Here is a 12,294-nt window from a genome sequence, read left to right as displayed (position 1 = left end):
AGGAGCAGAGACAGGGTTTGTGGTATGGTTGGAGTGACCCTCAGATCTTTTTGGTTAGGAGAGGGATGGGAAGGGGAGATAGATATTGTACTTGCTATTTGTGCAAAGAAGTAAGTTGTTTGAGGAGAAGTGGTGTCACCTGGTGCAGTCTGCACCCCCCTGAACCCCTTAGTGATGCCACTGCTGAGTATAATACCCTAAAGGCACGAAATCCTTTCTGATCTTGGAAGCAAAGTTGGGTCAGCCCTGGTTAATACTTGGATGGGAGACTGCCAATGAATACAAGGTGCTGTAGGCTATATTTCAGAGGGAGGAAATGCAAAAAACATTTTGAAGTATTCCTTGCCTAAGAAAATCTTATGCAGTTTATGGGGTTGCCATAAGTTGACAGGCAACTTGAAGGCACAAGCACACTTATGTGCATGCATGCGTGTGCACGCGCGCACACACACACAGAGTAAACAAATAAAACATTGTAAAAACTTAGTAGGTATATACAAACCTGTATTTCTTTTCATGTGTATGCTGCCTGATGCATGGCAGCATGGCATGGCCAATTATAGAACATCTCAGCTAAAAGTGTGAATCAGGGTTAAAGAACATTAAATAATTGCCTGGACATAAAGCTACTGATCAGACAAGGAGCTCATGGATGGAAGATTTTGTTACCTCTACACTATGAAATGCCCCATTTTTAGAAAATAAGTACAAGTATTATGAGTCCACTAATCAGCCATATGAATGGAATAATCGCCAAGTTGCTCCCATGTCTCGAGTAGTTTGGAATCATGGTAATTAAAGCCCCTAGTTCATTATGATATATGGGTCAGATCTAATTTACTTGCATACTCTCTCTAGCAATTTAATAGATAGAGGAAAATGAGACTTACAAGAAAAAAAAATGAAAAGATAATCAAAAGTAATGAGAAGCTTCACAAAAAGGAAGGCCCTGCAGAACAAGAAGCACAGATAGAGTGTCAAACTGAGGAAGCCAGTAATACTATTGCTCAACATTACTGCAGTATTACTAATGTAAATTGCTGTTGTAACCTGGTCGTACTGAGAGCTAACAGAGCAAGTGTATGCCATCTGCAAAACATCCTCTGGTATCTGTAGAACCCACTCTTAATTTCCCTAGAAACATGGCTGAGATCATATGCTGTTTACAGAAACATCTCTGGCCTGGTTTGGACATACTCATCATCATGCCATGCCTACTGCAGAAGGGTCCTTGTCTGTGCTAGTGATCCAGTGAGCAATGACTGAGCTCATCTCCCTTGTGTGCCCAACTAATTTCATGTACTGTACTGCTATTGTGCCAGTTCACTTATCTCCAGGGAAGGCAGCACTAGTATGCTAATATTGCATGCAACTGGATCAGTGCACAGGAGGAGAAAGTTTCAAGCATCCCCCCCCCCCATCAATGGGTGACAACAGCTTAAGTCCAAGCTATCTGACAGACTATGACCTCATTGCCACTATGATTTGAACCAGATCGTGATTCCATATGGTTCAGTTTAAACCACCATGGTTCCCACTTAATTCGAATCGCAGAAGTGATTTGCGAAGGGGGCCCATGGTTTTTACCCATTTCGCCCGTATCAAAAAGATGATGGTAAAATGGGGTGTGTTTTGGGCTGAATCTATTTATTTAGAAATAAATCAATTCAGTCCAAGTGGGAACCACTGCCCTTGTTCTGACCGGCAGCTTCTTTCCACCCCAGCCATGCTTTCCTCCATCCCCGGCCTTCCTGACCTACCTCCTCCATCCTCCTGGCCCGGCCTGCCTCCTCTGTCCCCCTGGCCTTCTCCGCTGTGTGACCTGGCCTCTCCGGCATTGGCTTTGTTCCAGTGCAAAGATAGTGGGAACCACGTTCAGGGCCGAACCTAATCATACTACTTTATCGCACAGGCCCCTGGGATGGACCTGGCGCATTAAAAAAGGAGGTGGGATGGGAAAGGAAGGCGGCATAGAACACAGTTTACAGAACAGGAGAATTCGGCCGCTGCCACTGCTGCCGGAAGTTCCCATCCCATTTCGGATGCGTCCCCCAGGAGGCGATTTTCAGGAATGCCTCTAAACAGTTCCTGAAAATCGCCTCCTGGGGGATGCATCTGGAACACGCCGGTAACGTCCGGCGGCGGCATTCTCCTGTGTGGTAAACTGCATTCTATGTCACCTGCTGTTCCCATTCCACCTCCTTTTGTAACGCACCAGGTCCGTTCTGATAAACTCCATAGATTCAGCATGGAACCTGGTTTAACAGGTAAGTGGGAATTAGGCCTATAACTCTACATATGAAACTGGCCATGTTTTGAAATCTTCTGGAGAGAATCTTCTCCATGTCACAGCACCCTCATAGGTACATCTGGTGGAAACCCAGGGGAGAGTCTTCTCAGTGTCTGCTCCCAGACTCTGGAATTCCCTTCATAGAGAGGCTAGACTGGCACCCTCCTTGTCATCCTTCCATAAGCAGATGAAGACTTTTTGTTTTGTTTTATTTCTACAGGCTTTTAATGACTGATTATGCAGGGATAAAGGGCCTTTGAGAACCAGTGTGGTGTAGTGGTTTGAGTGCTGCACTACGACTAGATCTCTGGAGACCAGATTTGAATCTCCTCTCAGCCATGGAAATCCACTGGGTGATTTTGGACAAGTCACTCTCTTTCAGCCTCAGAGGAAGGCAAAAACAAACCCCTCTGAACAAATCTTGCAAAAACAAAACAAAACATTGTGATAGGTTTACTTTGAGGCTGCTGCAAGGCACACAACAGAAAGGACTTTATTTATAATCCGCATTGTGTATATTTGTTGTTGTTTCATGCTTTTAATTGGTTTTAATGCTACTGGTAGTTTAATTATATTTTAACATTGGTATAATGTATACATTTACCTGTATCTGTTTTAGCCTTTAGAAGCCCCAGTCTAGGAATGGTTTGATTTACATCAGAATCCTTTTTATTCCTGGATTCACAATATAAACTGAGACTGATATAAATTAAGGAAGGTAGGGAGCCAGTTCCATAGGAAATAAATGGAGATTGGGAGATGTGTTCTCATGAAGCGCAAGTAATCACAAAGTTAGCAACTTTACTCAACCCACCACCAAATTTAAAGAGGTGTTATAGCACAAAACATCAAAGCTTACCTTTTCCAGGCTAGAGAAATGCACAGATGCTCTCCAGAAGGACCAGAAGTGGCAGCAACTGCTGATCCAGAGGTTGTTGGCTGGGTGTAGGGGGAGCTGGCTTGCCATTATACAACCATTCCTTCTCAGAGGAGCCCACAGATAGAGAGCAACTGGTCAGAACTGCATTGTTTTACTGTGCCTTCTCCAGAAGTCTTCCCAGCTGGAGAAAGCACATCAGGAGGTAGATGCAGCACATCTCTTGTTCTGTCTTCAGCAGAAGGTGCAGAGAGCACAATAGGAGGGAGGCAGCACTTCTCCTGGTGTGCTTCCCATACCAAAAAGCAAACTCTAGTTATTCATCCTCCACTTAACAAAGCAGAGGAAACCTCTCCGAGCCACCCCAAAACTCAAAGATTCCAGTTTCTTCTTTCTCCTTTCACTCTCTTCTGATAAGATAAAGGAAACCCCTTTCTCCAAACAGTGACAAGATTCAATCTTCTTTCTTCTGTTCATGCTTATCCTTCTAGATAGGCAAAGGAAACCCCTTCCCTCTAATGATGTCAAGATTCAAGTTTCTTTCTCCTCCTCATGTGCCTCCTTTGAAGCAGGCAAAGGAAACTTCCAGCAATGCCCTCTTTTAGCAATACTAAGACTGCAGTTGCTTTCTTCCTCTCCCATTGTAACAACCTAGGAAAGTAAACAACAACAATCCTTTCACTTTTTCTTAGTACTCAAAACTCTACACTAAAACTCCAAATACCCTTGCTGGCTCAGCACATGCACCTCATTTTTGCCTCCCCCCCTCCCGCTTCCATTTTGCTCAATTGCACAGGCATGCTGGGACAACAAGGCATTGTGAGTGAGACTTTCATTTCTTTATTTTGGGAGTAATGTTGAAAATTGGAGCAACACAAATTGAAATGTGTCTGTGCGTTTTGATTTGTTTTGCTCCAGTATATAACACAAACTGCACACAACACAAATTCACAACACAGACAAGGGTTTTTGGTAAGCAGCCAAAGGGGGATGGTGCTCACCTGACCGACTCTGAGCTCAATTATTCCCTGGTAACCCGCTCTTTCTTTCTTCAGCTTGTTATCTGTATGACCTTGAAATAATTTGTATTTAAATAAATAATAATAAAAGCTTTATTTCTAGCCCACCTTTCCAGAGATCAAGGCGGGTTACAATGGTGGATTTTGCAATCCAACAACATACAATTTACAATAAAAACATTGTCAGAAATTTACAATTACATTATATAAAACATTATATAAAACAACAACAATAACAATTCCAAGCTGGCAGCAATTGTAACAACGGTGAGGGGGAGAGGGATCACAACAGGGCTATTGGGGGTATGCCTGTTTGAAAAGATATGTTTTCAGCCCTTTTTAAAATTGGGCTAGGGAGGGGGTCGAGCGGAGCTTGTTGGGGATCGAGTTCCAGAGCTTAGGGGCCGAGGTGGAAAAGGCCCTTTGTGTAGTGATGGCTCATCTAGCATCTGGAACTCTTAGGAGATGTTTATCACCCGATCTGAGAGTGCGGGGCGGATTATATGGAGAGAGGCGGTCCTCTAAGTACCCTGGGCCCAAACCAACACCTTATATTGTGCCTGGAAGCGAATAGGCAGCCAATGTAGATCTTTAAGTACCGGTGTTATATGGCTGGCCCTGGAAGATCCAGTGACCAGCCTTGCTGCCATATTCTGGACCATGAAGCTTCTGGGTTTGGTACAAGGTTGCCCCATGTAAAGCGCATTGCAGAATCCAAACGAGAGGTTACCAGAGCGTGTACCACTGTTTCAAGGTCCCCCGGCCCAGGTAGGGTCGCAGCTGGCGTATCAACCGAAGCGATACAGGTATCCTGACCGTCGCATCCACCTGAGATATAAGGTGAAGCGACGAGTCCAGGACACCCCCAGACTGCGAACAGAGTCCTTCGGGGAAGCGTGACCCCGCTAGGACAGGTGGAACATTCCAAACCTGGACCTGGGGAACCATCACAAGTACTTCCTTTTCTCTGGATTAGTCTGAGTCTGTTTTCCCTCATCCAGCCCATTACCGAGTCCAGACAAGCATCAAGAGGAGAGATGCCTCCCTGGTCACTGCATCAGTCGGAGACACAAAGAAATATTTGTGTGTCATCAGCGTACTGATAACACCACGCCCCGTGTCCCCGGATGATCTCTCCCAGCGGTTTCATGTAAATGTTAAATAGCAATGGGAGACAGAATGGCTCCTTGAGGGACACCAGATGTAGGCCCTCTTATTGGAGCACACGTCTCCCAGCTGCACCATCGGGAACATGCCCGAGAGGTAGGAAGGAAACAACTGGAGCACAGTGCCCCCAATTCCTAACTCTCTCAGGCATTCCAGAAGGATACCATGGTCGATGGTATCGAAAGCCGCGGAGATGTCCAAGAGGACTAACAGGGACAGACGCTAACCCCTGTCCAGCCAGACGGAGATCATCGACCAGGCGACCATGGCAGTCTCAACTGAAGATAAGTAATTGCCTTATGGCATGCAGAATGTAGTTCATCATGAATAGCTTATTTCCCTTTACTTGTAAATCTAGCTTATGGAAGAGAAAGACCAGAAATTTTCTATGAAAAAATGACCTAGTGTGCACTGTCTTTTTCCTGAAACCTTTGAACCAGTAATTTTAGGAAGAAGTTCTGCAAACAGCAGATATGTACAAAGGCCCCTATGTTGTTGTTTGATGATATGTTCAAAATTTTGGTCTACCTCTGCCTGAAACACTGTGAAACAGGAGAAAACTATGGATAAAATAAGCCCTAGCAGATGACAGTGAGGAAAATGTCCTTTCTTGTGAGGCATCCATTATAAACATGTTGGATTCAAAACGTCTGGGTGTTTGAACAATTCTCCCAGAGTTTCTAATGAGGCAAAAATGGCAGCTATTAATTATTAATGCATGGTTTGGGGTAAAAGTTCTACAAACGACATAATGTAAGAGAACTATAGTAAATATTATTGAGCTTTCTTCTTCCCAGTTGTTTGTCAGTAGCCTATGACACAAGTGAGACCTGTCAATAGGTGACCATGGGCTGGTGAGGTGGCCAGATATGCATCTTCAGACCAGGAGGTGTGGCGACTTGGGCCAAGTGGAAGAGGGCCTCCCAGTTGTACATTAAGAGAAGGGATGTGGAGAAAGTATCTTTCTTCTGCTCCCTCTCTGGTTTCCTATGGGCTTGGAAGAGACAACAGAGACCAAGTACGGGTGCAGGGGACTCCAAGTGAATAGATCCACAGCATTCCTGGGGAAAGCAAAGGGGGTAAAGTGAGAGCCTAGGAACCTTTTGCTGTGAGAGGGAAATGGAGGGGGTCCCTGTGGCTGGAGCCTGGCTTAGCTGGGCTAGAGGACTTTCTTCCTTTGCTCCTACATTCAGGCCACTTCACTGATGGCTGAGGGAGTAACTCCTAAGCAATCCACCTTTCCTGATCCTCAAACACAGTTTAGGTTCCAAGTGGAATGGGTAAAAACTTGAAACAGGATTCAAATTTTGTAATATCATTGTTTTCCTTGAATTTACCAATTCACAACAACTGACAAGTAATTACTATGAGAAAGACAAAAAATTTGCAACAAAATTGGGGTCCAGACGTTCAAGGCCTTAGTTTCCTCACCCTTGTAGGATCTGGGTATGAGCTGGGTATGGGTGGGAAAAAATGGCCAAAATCCAATACTGTCCTTCCCCACTTTGTGTCCTTTAGCCCCAGTAGCTGCCAATGTAATCCTTTTGAAAGAGAAATTGGGCTGTGGGCCACAACAAGCCTGTTTTCTGCGCAATAGTAAATTCTTTCTCACGGTCAGAACTAACCAAAAGCAATAACTAAGCAAGAGTCCCATCCACTGTAGTGACTGTTCATAGTGTTTAATGGCGGAAAAGTAGTCTGCCAGCTGTCGTGTTGCTATGGGGGTTGGGGATGCGTTGGGCGGGGATAAGTGCATAAAAAAGGGCTGGAATGCATTGGTTAATTAGTAAGAGACATCTGCGGCTTCTCCAAGGTCACCGCTTTCTCTAGCCTGGGAAGCAACAGGAGGGAGAGGTGTGGGGGTGGAAGGCGGGAGAGGTAAAAAAAGGGGGGGCCAGCCAGGAGTGCGTTTAACTTGAGGCTTGAGATTTGCTTTTCAGAGTCACTAAAAAGTCGTCTGATCACTTTCACATATCTCAATAAACTTCACTGCTTTGAAGCAAGTGTTGTTGGAGATATTGGGTGAAGGTTGTTGGATCTACAGTGAGTGAACTCCTGCTGTAATCCTTTGTCATCAACGAGGGAAGGTGCAAGTGACCACCGACCTGGAGAAATCGAGGGTGAAGGAAGCGAGGCCCGCGGGACTGAGGAAAAGGGGGCGTCGAGGGACGCCAGGGAGCCAGGCCCAAGACCGGGACCGGCGGGCTGAGGACAAACAAGAGGACGGGGGGATTGCCAGCAGGGACCGGAGACAAAACCGGCGCCGGGCTGGCAGATTGAACGGCCTGGGACCAAGGCTTGGGAAGCTATGTGGCAGAGCCCCGGACTGAGGACTTAGCGGAGGAGGTGGCAGGAGTCAAGGACGACCTCCGCCACTGAAGGAGAATGATGGCCACCCGAAGGCCAAAGAAGGGAAGAAACCGAGCGAGGCCCGAGGCACCCGTAGCCACCCCCCAGGGGCAAGGCCCGTCGGTGGACCGGAGGAGGACTCCGACTCGGAGAGGAGGACGAAGATGGTCCAGGCTCCAGGCCGCCCTCACTCGGCGAGGAGGCGGGAGGAACCGCAAACGCAGTACCGTGGGGAAGCAGAGGCACGGCGGAGCGCTGGCTGGAAGCTGGAGGATAAGTCAAACGAGACCGGAGCAGCTTCCTTCGTCCTCGGCAGGTGGCGGGACACATGCGGGCAGAGGGACTACTCCGGATGAAGCCGAGAAGGTGGAGATGTGTGGCCGGCCGACTGGAGGGCCAAGCGGGCTCAGTGGTTGGGGGTGCAGCTGTATGATGTGGGGCTCTGAGCTGGCGGTCCCGGGATGCCTCAGACGGCCTTCTGCAAGGTTCAGGACCCATCCGCGGGATGGGCGAAAGCCAAGTTCGCCACTTGCAGCAGGGAAGCAGATCGTGGCCGAGTAACGTGATGAGTTCCGGAGGGTGCTCCATAGTACGGACTCGGGACGCGATGATGACGCGCCAGTTCCAGGAGGGCTCCGCGCAGAACTGCTGGAGTGGATCCTGATGAAGGAGTCGGCCCACGACCTCCAAGACTGGATTCGTTGTGCTGGGGAGGCGGAGGCAACCAGGGAGCGGATCAAGCTGGGCCAAGCAGGCGGCGTTTCCAGCAAGGGAAGGCGGCAGCGGCTCAGACGAGAGGGCAACCCAAGACTAAACGAGGGGGGTGGAGAACAACGCCGATGAAACGTGGCCCTGTTGGCAGTGAAAGAAAGGGCCACCTGATTGCTGCCGGTCCAGGAGAGGGCCACAAGTCAAAAAGGCGACCAAGGCGGCAAGCAACCGGCTCCGGAGGGTCAGGGAAGGGGCAGGCCGGCCAGGCGGCCAGGAAGAAAAAAAAAAAAAAAAGCGCCGGCAGGTGCCGATGACAGTTGCCCATGTACGGCTCCGGACAATGACATCCCGGACTTGGTGAGTGGAGGGGTTTCATATATTACCTTGAAGTTGTAAATTGGGACAAAATAAAAGGGACACCGAGCCCATGTTGGCGGCTCTAGACTCGGGATGAACCCGTGTCTGATCAAGTGAGAGACTGGTGAATCTCTCCAATTAAACTGGAGCCTTTGCCAAGAAAACTTACTGCAGATGGAGGGACGTCATGGGGGGAAACCCAGCAGACACCAGACGGAGAGACTACGCTACAGATTGAGGCACTGGGAATCCATCCGGTTTGTGGTGGGTCCAACCAGGGGTTGTGATCTAGTGTTGGGAAGAGACTGGCACCTTCACAACCATACATCAATGGAGAACAAACAGGGTTGGGTTCAAGACCCTGGGTGTAGCCAAACATGTGGCGTTGTCGGGAACCCTGGGGAGGGAACCCAACACCAGCGGTGCTGTATATGCCCTTTCCCAAAAGCGGTAGTCAACCCTTCAGGAGAGGGGAAATTTCCATGGTCTAACCAAGGACTGGGGGCGGGTTTAAAAAAGGAATGTGACCGTCCTGCGCCCCACCGGGACACGGACTGTGCTAGAAGACACCGGGGCCCCGCTCCCCAAACATAAACTGACTCAATGACTCCGAGGGAGATGGAGACATGAAGGAGTTCAATCAATAAGAATTTGATAAGGCTTATCGCCCCTCCAAGTCTCCGTTGTGGGGCACACGTGTCTTTAAGAAAAGAGATGGGGACCCTTCGATGGTAACAGACGATAAAAAAAAAATCTGAATGCTATCAGCACGTGTAGGCAAATACCCTCGCATTAATGAAGGACTCTGAGCAGGTGGCGACAGGGAAAGTTTTCACCAAGTTGGACTTGAAGGGATGCTTACTTTCGAGTAAGGAATTAAAGAAGGGGATGAGTACAAAACAGCTCCATTGCCCCTTAGGGGCTTTTGAGTACTTAGTCCTCCATTTGGACTTCGAGGACCTTCTGTTTTATGCAGCGGAAGTACACGAAAGTACTGCAGGAACTGTTGTACGAGGGGTGCTGGGTGTAGCTTGGATGATCCTTATTTAATCCCCAGACGTCCAGCATGAAAATATGGGTGCGCAAGGTGTTGTGCAAAGACTGTTGGATAACAACTGTAGTCAAACTGTCAAATGTGAATTCCATACTGACAACTGGAGTTCTGGGTTATAGAGTATCCACAAGGGTCTGCAGATGGACCCACACAAGGCCAAGAGTCATGAATTGGCCGCAACCAAAAAACCAAAACCAAACAGGTGCAAAGGTTTACAGGGTTGATAAATTTTATAGACAGTTCATGCCAACTTTTGCGAAAATGCTTGCCCATCACAAACTGCTGAAGACAAAGTAGGGAACTCAGGGGGGCCTGCCACGTTGAGGAACAGGCAGCCCGAAAGAAACCCTATTACAAGGTGAATGGACTAAGGAGTGCCTGAGGCTTTTGTGCAATTAAAAAACTGTTCAGCACTGAGCTGTGTTAAAGCACCCAGACCCCGAACACCGTTTGTGGGGCAGGTGGGACAGCCTCAGGACGGAGGCGTGGGGGCAGTGGGGCTGTGGAAGAGGGACAGTGGAAAGCAAATTGAGGCCTTGCGCCTACTGGTCTAAGCGCGTTGATTCGACCCAAGCCGGTTGGCCATGCTGGACATGAAGCATATGCATTAAAAGGGCGTTAGAGGTGTGAGGCAATTCTTGGAGGGAACTCCACACCCTTTTGAAGTGGGACTGATACCGAACGTAGAGGCCCTGCAACCCACAACATTGACTCCCAAAAAGAGACAGGCCGAAAAAGGAAAAGAAAGATTTTACAAGTTCAATTTCACACAATAAAATTCTTTCCTGCAAGACAATGTGCTTGCCGATGGGGTGTCCCAATGCATGGTCGGTCAACAGGAACGGGGGGAGCTACAGACGCGTCTCCGCCAAACATTGGGGCGAGGTGGGACCACCGCTCCAGGCCAAGAAGGAACAGGGAGTCGCAGAAAGCAGCCCAGGAAGGAAAAGGAAAATTATGAAGACTGATGAGGAAGTTGACAGCCTAAACCCAACGCCAATGTTCTGAACAGGGGGTATGGGACAAAGAGGAAATTAAGGTGGCCTGAAAACTGCAAGGCGAAAGTGCTGAACTTGTTCATGATGTTAAGCTGCAGGACATTGGGGGTTGTTAAAACATGGGTGACCCTGAGTCAAAGTATTGGTGGCCCAAAGCTAGAAGGAAGTTGAGGCTATGTAGCAGGGGGTTCAATCTGTGCCAGAGCAAACCTCACACGAAAGCCAAGTGCAATTAACAACCTGGAGACTCCATCGAGACCAATGGCAACACATTGCAATGGACTTTATTAACGGATTTGCCAGAAAGCAAGGGCAAGACAACATTTGGGTTAGACGATTTGGTCTCCAAACAGTAACTAGTGGGTGCAAGGGGGGTCCCACTGCATCCAAACTGGCTGCCTTTTTAGAAACATATACAATTGCATGCTTACCAGACAGATTCTGTCTGAGACCGCGGAATCTTTCACTTCAAAAATGTTGGAGGTGTACAGGATAAACGGGGGGTGCAATTGGCCTTAGCTCTGCTTTTCACCCACAAACGGACGTCAGACGGAAAGGTAATCGGTCTCTGGAGGTAATATTTTAAGGGCTATGGCAATTACCTACAGACACTGGATGGACTGCGACCCATGCTGAGGTGGATTCAACGTATCTATCATGCCACATTGGAATGTCTCCTTTTCAAGTGGTGTTTGGCTAATGAGCCCAGGGTTAGCCCCTCGCTATCCCTGAGCCAAAGAATCCTGCCAGTGGGAAAGTGGAGCCAACATTGAAGGGAAAGTTGGCCTAAAATTGAGGATGCTTTAAAGACAGGGCCAAGTTGGACGACAGCATTTTGGCGAGCAGCACGGAAGTCTGGTTGGGACATCCAGGAGGGAGACTGGGTGTTTCTGTCTACCAAGAACTAAAGTGTAGAGTGCCTTGCAAAAATTAGGACCAAGTGTGGGGTACTTTTGCTGGTAAAAAGACTGGTGAGTGAGGTGAAGCGGAGTTGGAATCCCAAAGAGTACGAACACATACCCCACCTTTCATTCAGCCGCTGAAGCTGCTGGGAGAGACGAAGATGAACTGAACGAACCTGCTCCCCTGGCTTTGCTCATGAGGGGGAGAACATTTTGAAATTAGAAAGATTTTGGACCTAGAATTGTAAAGGGGGGATTGAGTACTGGTGCAGTGGAAGCAGTTTTTCCAGTTGATATGGGCTGAATGGGTGGGGGTTAAACAGGTAGAATGCTGACAGAATTGATTCTGAGTTTCAGTTGGCCTATCCGGACAGCTAAATGGATAAATAAAGTTTTGGGGGAGGCAGAGTGGTCAGAACGCCAAGCCAATAACTATCATATTCCCATCCAATTAGTTATGTTCATTTGTTTGTAAATGGCTTAAAATTGTAGTCTGACAGCTTGCTTGCTATGGGGGTGGGATCTTGGGCGGGATATTGCATAGGTCGGAATGCAAAAAAAAACAAAAAA

This window comes from Sceloporus undulatus, chromosome 1 (assembly GCF_019175285.1).
Source record: "Sceloporus undulatus isolate JIND9_A2432 ecotype Alabama chromosome 1, SceUnd_v1.1, whole genome shotgun sequence".
Classification (NCBI taxonomy): domain Eukaryota; kingdom Metazoa; phylum Chordata; class Lepidosauria; order Squamata; family Phrynosomatidae; genus Sceloporus; species Sceloporus undulatus.
This window is presented reverse-complemented; position numbering follows the sequence as displayed.